This window comes from Rana temporaria, chromosome 1 (assembly GCF_905171775.1).
Source record: "Rana temporaria chromosome 1, aRanTem1.1, whole genome shotgun sequence".
NCBI classification, from domain to species: Eukaryota; Metazoa; Chordata; class Amphibia; order Anura; family Ranidae; genus Rana; species Rana temporaria.
This window is the reverse complement of record NC_053489.1, coordinates 403,260,485-403,271,801: the sequence shown is the minus strand read 5'-3', so window position 1 is coordinate 403,271,801 and position 11,317 is coordinate 403,260,485. Positions and strand designations below refer to the sequence as shown.

Here is an 11,317-nt window from a genome sequence, read left to right as displayed (position 1 = left end):
GTCTTGATAATAAGTAAGCATTTCTTTTTTAACAGCATCAAGTTTTTTTTTTTTTCTTCTTTATATATATATATATTCAGCTAATTAAAAAAATGTTTTTATCACTGTTACAATTTCAAATAATATCATTTGAAAAGTCCACAGTGGTGTCTTTATGCCATTGAATTCAGCAGACAAAAGGTTAAGAATGTTGCACTAAAGTTAACCCTGGTGTAATTAGTTAGCAATTATTTTTACTAGCCAGAGTCCCACAGCAACAGAAGGATTGACTTGCTGCCCATGTGAAGCTCTGTGTGTGCTGTGGGGTTTATGGTAATATAGTTAGCATTCAAAAATGAAATGTTAATGAAAGCGATAAAAACAATAGTTTAAAATTAATGTTTAACAAAAAGGTTGTCTTTTCAGAAAAAGCAACCTACTAATAGCCAGTCACTACAAAAAGTAAAAGCTGTTAATGTAGAGCATGCAAACTGGATCTCATGTAAAATATCTGAAAGTGTTTGTGCTGTTTATGTCAATCAATCAGAATTGTATTTTATTGTTTATGTGTTATTATTGTAAGGGTTGAGAAAAAGGCTTGTGGTATGTAGAGTCAGTTAGAATTTATATATTTAATGTAGTGCAAATATTTATAATGTGCCCCATATGTCAGACGTGGCTGGCTAGTAAACTCATTAGGAATGATAATTGTAAAGTGTAGAGTGGCTCTCCAGTATTATATGTTGAAAAATTTGTAGATAATTTTTGACTCATTACAAATGACCATTGTTACTTTTGTCTTTTTTTTTTATTTATTTATTATATTCAGTTAAACCTACTTAAAGGAGGATGTTGCTTAAACCTTTATTTTAATACTATACATGCTTTGTAAAAAAAAAAAAAAATTGTGTACTTTTTGATATATATATATATATATATATATATATATATATATATATAATTAGAGCACTTTAGCAAAGCATTCATGTTTTTACAATACTTTTTCAGGCAGTAATAATTTCAGATACAAAAGTACAATGGACGGCACAATAATAAAAAATGTCTTATCTCACTAGAGAGTAGACGATTCCATCACTTCCAATCCCCTTATGGTAATGTACTCACCAAACTGCATTGAAAAGATCCTGTCAGGATAATCTGCTCTGACAGGATCTTTTCAATGCTGTGAATGACTGCAGTTTGGTGAGTACATTACCATAAGGGGATTGCAAGTGATGGAATCGTCTACTCTCTAGTGAGATAAGACATTTTTACCTGCAATATCACCAGTGGTGTGCATCGTCTGAGCTGTCGCTCAAGTCAAACAGTGATTGATTATCTGAAGGTTTCTCTTTGGGACTAGTACAATCTCACGTGATCACCCTGCAGGGTGCTTATAGACTACATGCAGTTTGATTTTGGTTTTTGTATCCTGATATTCATCAGTAATTTTCATAGCAAATTATGAGCTAATAAGTTCAGGAGAATCAGATTTTTTCAAAATAATTAATAAAAACAATTGAAGCAGAAAAGCATTTTAGTGTGCATTACCATGTTGCTCATGTGTGAAATGAGCTGTAATAAAAACCAACAGCAAACTATTTTATTATATTGCAGTTTATCAATTCTTAGATGTGATAAGTCTGTTTTTCAAAAGCCCAAGCTCTCCAGCAGAATGTATCGGTTTACATGAATTGGACAAACCATTTAACACTGGCAGGGGTGATTAAATGATCAACTTTTATTTATGCAAAACCTTGATCCCAAAAAGGGGAAAAACAGCTGTAACTGATTATAAAGTGTGAGCTGGAGTTTGGCTTCAGTTTGTCAGTGCATCTAAATCTGCTAATACATTTAACGATACCCTCCCTCCAGACTGACAATGCTGCTGTCTGCTGTGCCTCTTGTACTAGTTCCTCCAGAGTTGTCTCACTAATGCTGGAAATGTGTTATGTTGGCTGTACACGGTTAGAAAATCCTTTAAAAAAGCATTCGCTGTGCTCAATCGTTTGCATTTTGAAACATTAGTGGGCAAATTTGAATTTCGAATGTCGAAATGGCAATTTTAATAGAAAAAAAGAATCGCGATGTCAGATTTTTTTTTCTCCCCAAAACAATTGTTTTTTTAAATATTAGTGTAATCGATCATGGTTCAAAAAATCGATAGCGCATGCATGTGTTAAAATTTGACCCCCGGAAATCAATTCAACAAGTAACAAACAGAAATATCTTATTGTCGACTTTACGTTCACATAGGCAAATAGAAAATATTGTACCTATTGAAGTGTGTGATTTCCAATATGCATTTTCCCAAACACATGGGGCAATGCATGTTAAAAACTATTGTCTCCATATTGGCAGACCAGGCAACAAATGTGTTGAGACACAAGGATATTTGGCCATTAGATATGTATTTTCTGTGCTCCATCCACACACAAAAAAAATACTTTCCCCAACAGATCAATAACTGTATTGATTCTGGTCTGTACATTGTCTTGGCATTGGTCTGTAATCTTTTGGATCTCAGCCTTGCCGGCTTTAAGCTCATTCATAAGTACTCGTGTGCTGGCACTTCTATTCACGAAAGAATCATTGCAACGAACAAACAATTGCAACAGCCGATAAAGCTAAGCACACTACAGGTTATGAAGCATATCGCATGGCACAGAAAGACGGCAGAACGAACCGTGCAGAATCATAAGAAAAAGTGGCACAAAAAGAAAGACATTCTATATAATCACTTTTCTTTATAACTCTCTTGATCTTTGCAGACTGATTCTCCTCTCACAATTTCAGATCTGACCGATGTTTGCAGAGTTGTTCATTTGTCCTCCTCACCCCAAACTTCTTTTGCAGGAAACCGACCACCTTCTCCCATAATTTTTTTTCTTTTCTGGCATTAGGCTTCAGGTAGGATACTATTCTTCCATCGTAATCAAAGGACGTTTGATGCCTTTTTTTGGCTTCCTAGGCCTGGTAGGCTGCCTTTTCTCCCTGTCGGAGCTTCTGCTGCCGCCACCGACGGACACGTGTCTGTCCTCATCCATCTCCACCATCTTTCGTCTTCCCACACCAGGAGAGAGAAGGGGCGGGTGATAGATCGCAGATGTACAACATTGCCGCCCATTCATTAGGAAGAAACGTTAATTTCAAGAAAGTTTGTGACGGTTTATGACTTCTGGGATTAGTCGGTAGGTATTTTACAATTTTTGTACTCGGTTTAATGGCAGGTTTTTAAGTGAATCAAGAAGCAAGATTAAACACTATTAGCTGCTGTAAATGTATTTGTGTTGCCTGAATGCATGTATTGTTTGACTCTGCATTCTGTCATCTAGTGTTTTGGTGTTGTGCATTTATATTTCTTGACTAGTATCCTGTTTTTACATTTCCCTACAGCAATGGCAACCAAATTTACCTCCCCATATTTTTTCCCACAATTTATTGATCTGTACAGGGAAAATGCATTCCTCTGGAATGTGACATCAAAGGACTATTCCAATAGACAGTTGCGAGATGAAGCATACCAGAAGTTAGCAGACTTATTGAAGACCATAACACCACATGCTACTGTGTTGGATGTCAAAGGCAAGATTGCAAACCTTCGCACTGATAGAAGAAAAAAAAGAAGATTCCAAACGATCTGGAGCTGATCATGTCTATGTACCTCGATTGTGGTATTTTGATAGCCTACATTTTCTCTCAGCTCTGGAGGCTCCAAGAACTAACCGCTGCTCCTTGGACGCTAGTTCCCCAGAGTCACCCATATCTTCCAGCAATCTACGCCATGTCCGGCGCCTCCTCCACCCCCCCCCCCTGCTCTCTTCTGAGAGACACAGGTCCCAGAAGACAGCAAGGACCACTCGGAACACGCAGCTCGACTCACATATGCGCAGTAGGGAACCAGGTTGTGAAGCCGCAAGGCTTCACTTCCTGATTCCCTTACTGAAGATGCTGGCGCCTCCACCCGGGAGCTGATGGACAGGTCGGCTTCAGGTAAGGACATTGCCGGCGCAGGTAAGTGTCCTTTATATTTAAAGTCAGCAGCTGCAGTATTTGTAGCTGCTTACTTTCAATAGTTTTTTTTTTTTTTTTTTGGGCAGAACTCTGCTTTAAGCAAGAAACAGACCACTATACATTGTTTTGCCATGAAATGGCCCCCCTTCCCAAAAAAAATCCATGTAGCTCTCTCGATTTTGTCTATCAGAAGCTGTTGGCAAGCGGGGCCTTTCAGGAGCTAGGTTTGCCAGACTATCACTTTCCGATCTCCACTCAAGGGATTAGGGTTCCTGTCAACAGGTCCTCTGTCAGTGGAAGATGGAGGCATGTAGTTGTTGGTTTGCAGACGTAGGAAGTTGTGCAGCATACAACAGCATTCCACTATCGCATTAATCTTGGGGAAAACTTAGATTGGTGGCTGTATGAAATATGCAGAACCTAGTTGACATGATCCTGAAGGCATTCTTTACCACACACCTGGCTCTCGAGATGTGATTTGTATATTTTTTGTTATTGGGTGAGGAGAAAATTCTGGACAGCTGCTGTCAAAATCCATGCCTTTATTAAAAAGAGGTAACAAAATCCCAAAACATGCAAGCCACAGCAAACAACGGAATACAGGAGCTGACGCGTTTCACAATTTCAAATGTGCTTATTCATAGCTAAAGAACCACAAACATTAACTGCAATATATACACTGATCTATATTGCACATGTGACCAAACCCGTGAATAAATTACTCTAATTAGAGTTAATTGGTGGGTGGAGTGAGTTAATTAATATGTATGGCTAACGTGTGGTTAAATGTGAGAGCACAAATAAGTATTCTAATGAATAAAAATGGATGTGCTTAAAAATTTTAAGAAAATGCTACTAGCAAAACCATTTGGTAGAGCATCCATTAAATGTAAACAGGGGAAAAAAACGAATACTTGATACTGAATCAAGGTGCGTGTGATATAAAGTAAAATATGTCAATGTAGACTAAATATATCCAAGTGTTGAATATATATACGTATAATATAAAATGTGTAAATGAAGATATACACCGTGTTAAAGTGAACTAACGTGAAAATAATATGAAGAAAGTAAAATGTGGAATAGAATATTATAATGATAAACCGATATTCATGTCTATATAGATATGTCTATACTTATCTGGATATGGAGATATATATGCCAAAAACGAGGTATGAAAGTGACAATGGCCACAAACATGTATAGTAAAACTATTAGACCCCATTCACACCTAGGCGTTTTTACGCCTGTAGCGCTACGCCTCTGCCGCCAGAGGGCTGGAAATACATGTCCCTCTATGGAGATGGTTCACATCTCCACGCCGAACGCCGGACGCCTGTCGCCTGCGGCGTGAAAAAAGGTCCCGGACCTTTTTTTCAGGCGTCTTCGAGCGTTCGGCTAGGAGATGGCAATCATCTCCATAGAGGGGGTCATCTTGGGGCACATCTAGGCGGACAATACCCGCGTTTTGTCGCCGCAAATCGCGGTACAAAACGCCGCTATTTTTACCGCGATTTGCGGCGACAAAACGCCGCGATTTCGTCCGTCTAGATGTGAATGCAGCCTTACTGAAAATGAGTATGGTTCATGCATATTTAGAGAATGGCTGATACATGTAGGATTTTTCTACCTTTTTCATACATGGTTAAACATACATGGACAAACATATCCATTATTAAAACCATACATTTAAAACATTAGATATCATAATCGAATATAAGCACAAGATCTGAATGTGCATCCATGTCCATTTATCTGTCGAAGTGTCTTCTTGCTCAAAAAATTTCACCTAAAAGTACTGGGGTCACTACACCTCAAAAATTAAATTATGTGTGTGTGTGTGTGTGTGTGTGTGTGTATATATGTATGTATGTATATATATATATATATATATATATATATATAAAATGCTGAGTGGACAGCTGTAGAGGGGCACGGAAGAAGATGGAGCAGAACCTGATGGTGTACTCACTAAAATTTATATTGGCAACTACCTCAGAAAAAATTGCATGGAAATCGCATATAAATCTAAAGTTGCATGTAAACTGCATGCAAGTTGCACGCAAATTACATGGGGACAACCCACAGAGAGTGGGAATTGTAAAGAAGACTGTTGTGTATGAAAATATTGTAAATCGCAAAGGGATAGGGGAAAAGGGAGGAAGAAAAACAGCATCTCCATTTTCCGCATTTTGTCCCAAAGACAAAGTAAGACAAAATTAGAAACATAGGGATAAATCAACACGTAAAACATGTGCTTAAACATGCATTCATGTGTCCAAGCGGAAATGTGCATCCTAGAGCTGTTTGTGAACATATTTACTAAATGGTATATCAATATCAAGCCAGCACACATCCATACGTAGGAAAGGGGGAGAGGAATAAATCCTAAGCCCCTTAGTCAATGTGAAAAACAAATTGGTGTGTCAAGGGTAACCTCACCAATAAATAGAATTGACAAAACTACTATATGGATGTGTGGGGACAGGTTAAATGGATATGAACACCAAAGAGGTGGAAAAAAAGGGGGGGTGGGGAACTATGAAGCTAAAAACGCACCAAGGCAACCATAGGTGGAAAGGGTGTTTTAGGTAACTAAATCGGTCATAATAGTGGGAAACATCCCACTCAAAGTTTAACCCTCTCGGGATCCTGGTATGCAAAGTAAATATCCAGAACACTTCGCGTTAGCAAAGTGTTCTGAACCTGTCCCCTCCTCTCCTTGGGGTCACTATCCTTTCAATACCTCATATGAAAAGGCTGGTGACATCCTTGTAGTGAGCAAGATTCCAGTGTCTAGCTACATTGGTGGATTTGTTTTCTCTAATCGCCTTTCAGGACAACCTTGGAGAGAGCGCAGCTCCGCCTCTTCATTAGGAAACACATGCTAATGCTTTAAAACCCTCCTCTTCCACCATGGCTTCAGTTATTGTGTTTCCTCCGCCATGGTGGAAGTGCATGCATGTGGACCTGAGGAGCTGCACTCTCTCCAAGGGAGGGGTAAGTGTACCTGTGTTTACTGCTTGGTGTGCAGAGGCCATCCCAGCCCTTCCTAGTGAGGAAAGGAGCTCCGGAGTCTCCAGCTTCTCCCTGCTCAGTGGAGTGAAGGCTCTGCAGGAAAGCTGCGCTGCGTGCCCGGGATCCGCAAGGTATGGTTCGGGTGACCGGGCGGCGTTGCACCGTGGTTACGGTTTTTGAATTTTGCCGCATGTCGGTCCCGGGTCCTGTCGGGCGGGTGACGTCACGGATCAGCAGCGCGGTTTCCTGTAGAGGCGGGGCAGTGCGTGGTCCACGCTGCCTGGAACGCAGAAGTCAGGGGTCAGGCCTGTTGAGCGGCGTCTTCCGGGTTCCGGCCATCTGTGATGACGTCAGGACCCGGGAAAATTTAAAAAGCCACACAGTCCCAGCTGCTTCTCTGTTCAGCATGGAAGAGGGATCTGCAGCGATGGCGGATACAGGCGCCGTGGACGCCGCTCCAGTCCAGGTAAGAGGGGCACAGTGGGCCTTTTATTCTTTACCTCATGGACTTTATATGGGTTTTTATATTTGTTCCTCCATTGGGAGCCTGTACTGCAGGGACAGAGTTAACTTTTCTCGGTCCCTGTCAGTTTTCACTTATGGTGGTGTTTGGTCTGTACCTTCCTTGTTGGTGGCGGTTTTAAAATTTAAAATTTTTTTTTTTTTTTTTTTTTAAGTCTTTCTGTGTGTTTTGTTTTAGGGAAAAGCAAAATTTTAAAAAACACCACCTATTAGGAAGTGTCCTTCTTGCAAGAACCCCCTTAGGGATTCCTGGCAGAAACCAATGTGCAGAAGCTGTATCAGGGATCTGGTTGAAGAAGAAATATCAACAATACAAAGAACTGTTCTCTCTTCTGTACAGGAACTTAAAAGTTCTTTGGGCTCAGTTAAACATTTACTGGTGACAAAACCAGTGGTTCATACTGAAGTTCAGCAATCACCACCTAGCCCTAAAGCTTCCTCCTCTAGATCAGAGAGGGCGGATTCAGGGGACGAAGGGACTAGTACTCTTCGCTCAGTCATGGATTCAGATGAAGAGGAAGAGGAAGGTAGAAGTTCTAGATACAAAGTCTCCCTAGACGAAGTGGACGATCTACTTTCTGCAATTTATACTACTCTTGAAATTCAGGAGGAAAAGATTCAGCTATCTCTGCATGACAAAATGTATCAGGGGTTAGATGAATCTAAATCTAAAGTATTTCCAGTCCACAAGGTGGTATCTGATACTATCAGGAAGGAGTGGAAAGACCCTGAAAGGGGCCCCTTCTTTTCTAAAAATTTAAAGAATTGATTCCCCTTTAATGAAGAAGATGCAGAAGTGGAATAAAAAACCTCGTGTTGACGCAGCTTTTTCCCAAGTTTCTCGCCGCACAGATCTAGCGTTTGAGGATATGGGTGTGCTTAAAGATTCCATGGATAAAAGAGCAGAATCTCTACTCAAGAAAGCATGGGACTCTACTTCACTCAGTTTGAAGCCAGCCATGGCCTCTACAGTGGTGGCAAGAAATTTGGAGTGTTGGGTAGAAAAACTTATGAGCCATATACAAGCAGGCACATCAAGGAAGGACTTACTAGAATCTTTTCCCTTTGATTTTAAAATCAATTAGGTATATGGCTGACGCATCTGCAGAGTCAATCAAAATGGCAGCTAGGTCTTCCGCTTTGGTGAACTCAGCCAGACGAGTAGTCTGGCTTAAAACTTGGACAGGGGACACAGCCTCAAAAATCAAGCTTTGTGGTCTTCCCTTTTCAGGTGATTTATTATTTGGCCCAGATTTGGAAAAAGTTCTGGACAGAACAGCGGACAAAAAGAAGGATTTCCCAGCCAAGAAGAAGCCACCCTTTAAGAAAAATTTTCGTGGTCTTCAACAAACCTACAAAAAAGAGGAAAATAAGAAACGCTGGTTTCCCCAAAGGGGTAGAGGAAGAGGTGGAATTCTCTTTAAGTCCCCTCAGGACCAGCCCTCAAAGGACAAATGACAGTCTAACCCCTGTGGGGGGGAGATTGTCCGTTTTCTTACCTCAGTGGAGTCTGTGGGTCAAAAGTCCCTTTGTAAAAAACATCATTGCACAGGGGTACAACTCGGAGTTCGCAGATTGTCCACCTTCCAGATTTTATGTTACAGCCCTACCAAGGGATCAGGAGAAAGCTTCTGCAATGATGACCCTGTTAAAGGATTTGATAGAACAGGAAGTTATTATCCAAGTCCCAAAACACCAGGAGGGAAAAGGGTTCTACTCCCACATTTTTTTAGTGAGAAAACCCTCGGGAAAGTTTCGTTTGATCCTAAACCTAAAGATTCTGAACAAGGTAATAAGGTACAAACATTTTTGCATGGACACTATCCATACGATAACAAAACTACTAACACCAGGGTGCTTCATGGCATCTCTAGACTTAAGAGATGCTTACCTTCACATCCCAATAGCACAGGCTTCCCAGAGATTTCTTCGCTTGGCAGTCAACCTAGGGACTTCAACTTGGCACCTACAATTCAGGGCTCTACCGTTCGGCCTATCGTCCTCCCCCAGGATATTCACGAAAGTGATGGCAGAAGCCTTGGAGCCTCTGAAACTGAGGGGGGTCTCGGTTGTTCCTTACTTGGACGATCTCCTGTTCTTTGCAGATTCAAGAGAACAGTTGGTGACGGATCTTCAGATCTCACAATCGCATCTCAAAAGCCTTTCCTTGGTTACAACATCAACTCAGTCCTTCAGAGAGTTTTTCTTCCCCGGGAAAAAATAGAGAAAATCAATTCCTCGATATGCCAGATCCAAACAAATCTAGCAGTATCAGTAAGGACAGCCATGGCAGTCTTAGGCCAGCTCACAGCTTCAATTCCTGCGGTACAGTGGGCGAGGCTGCACTCCAGGCCTCTACAGAGAAATATCCTACAGGTCTGGTCCCATCAGGAGTCCCTGGAAAAACTTTTCAAGCCAACATCAAAAGTAAAAAGGTCCCTTTTGGTGGTGGAGAGATCAGGCCAATCTATCAAAGGGTCTCTAGTAGTGTTGCTCACGAATATTCGCATTGCGAATATTCGACTCGAATATAGCATATTCGAGAAATCGCGCTATATTTCGAATTTTGCGGTGAATATTCGCAATTCCGAATATTCGCATTTTTTCAATTTGATTTTTAAAACAGATCACATCCTATCGACGTCTAAAAGCATTGCTGGTATGATTAGAGACCCTGGGCCGAGTAGCTAAGCTGAGGCGATCCTTTTATGTTGCCAAATTGAAAAAAAAAATTGCGATTTTTCGCTATTGCGAATGCGAAAATGATTGCGAATTTTCGATAACTGTGGTAGGAGAACTCTGATTGTCTCTGATGCAAAAGGGGGGGGCTTTGTGTATGTTTCTGTTATGAATATTTGTATGTTTGATATTATTATTTTTTGTAAGAAGGAAAAAATTGCGCATACCTTAAAAAAGGGGAGAATACAGCAGCAACTCAAAAATGTTATACAACATCAATTAATACAAGACAGAAAATGGAGTCGCTCTACAAGAATAAAAAATATGTCTAGTGACAAGACATGTGGGCAAATTATAAAATAAGCAAGCGCAAATAACTTGTGAAATACACAGTGAAACAAATATATAAAGAAATATAGTCCCAATAATAGAAAAATAATCTTTCATAAAAATGTCTTTGATATGTGAAGTGAAAAAAAGTCCAAAGCATGCAGCATGAACGTGTTCAATCTTCAAGGTGTTTGATTGACAAATGGCTGTGACAGATGGATAGAGTAAAGAATCACCACCAATGCAAAACACTTTTTATTTTCTATTGTAAAATATCACGAATATTCTGAGCCAATCAGAGTGCTCCTTCCGCATTTGCCGAATATTCGCAATTATTTTGTATTGTAAAATATCAAGAATATTCTGAGCCAATCAGAGTGCTCCTACAGCATTTGTCGAAATTGCGCAATAAATATCGCATTCGCATGTTGCGATATTTCGATAAAATATCACGAATATTCTGAGCCAATCAGAGCGCTCCTCCAGCATTTCTCGAAATTGCGCAATAAATATCGCATTCGCATGTTGCGATATTTCGATAAAATATCACGAATATTCTGAGCCAATCAGAGTGCTCCTACCGCAGTTATCAAAAAATCGCAATTATTTTCGCATTCGCAATAGCGAAAAATCGCAATCATTTAATTTCGATAAAATATCACGAATATTCGAATTTAGCGAATATATCTCGAATATTCGAATATATATTCGAGATATATCGCGAAATCGAATATGGCATATTCTGCTCAACACTAGTCTCTAGTGGGTCCTTCCC

General features: G+C 40.2%; 1 protein-coding gene across 1 annotated transcript in view; it reads left to right on the top strand.

Annotated features, from left to right (window-relative positions):
- Positions 1 to 219: 219 nt before the first annotated feature.
- Positions 220 to 11,317, top strand: part of LOC120913545 (CTD small phosphatase-like protein 3) — a 74,648-nt gene continuing 63,550 nt past the window's right edge. Inside the window, exon 1 of the mRNA XM_040323540.1 lies at positions 220 to 312. The gene's annotated coding sequence lies outside the window, so the exon portion shown is untranslated. The remainder of the gene's footprint in view (positions 313 to 11,317) is intronic.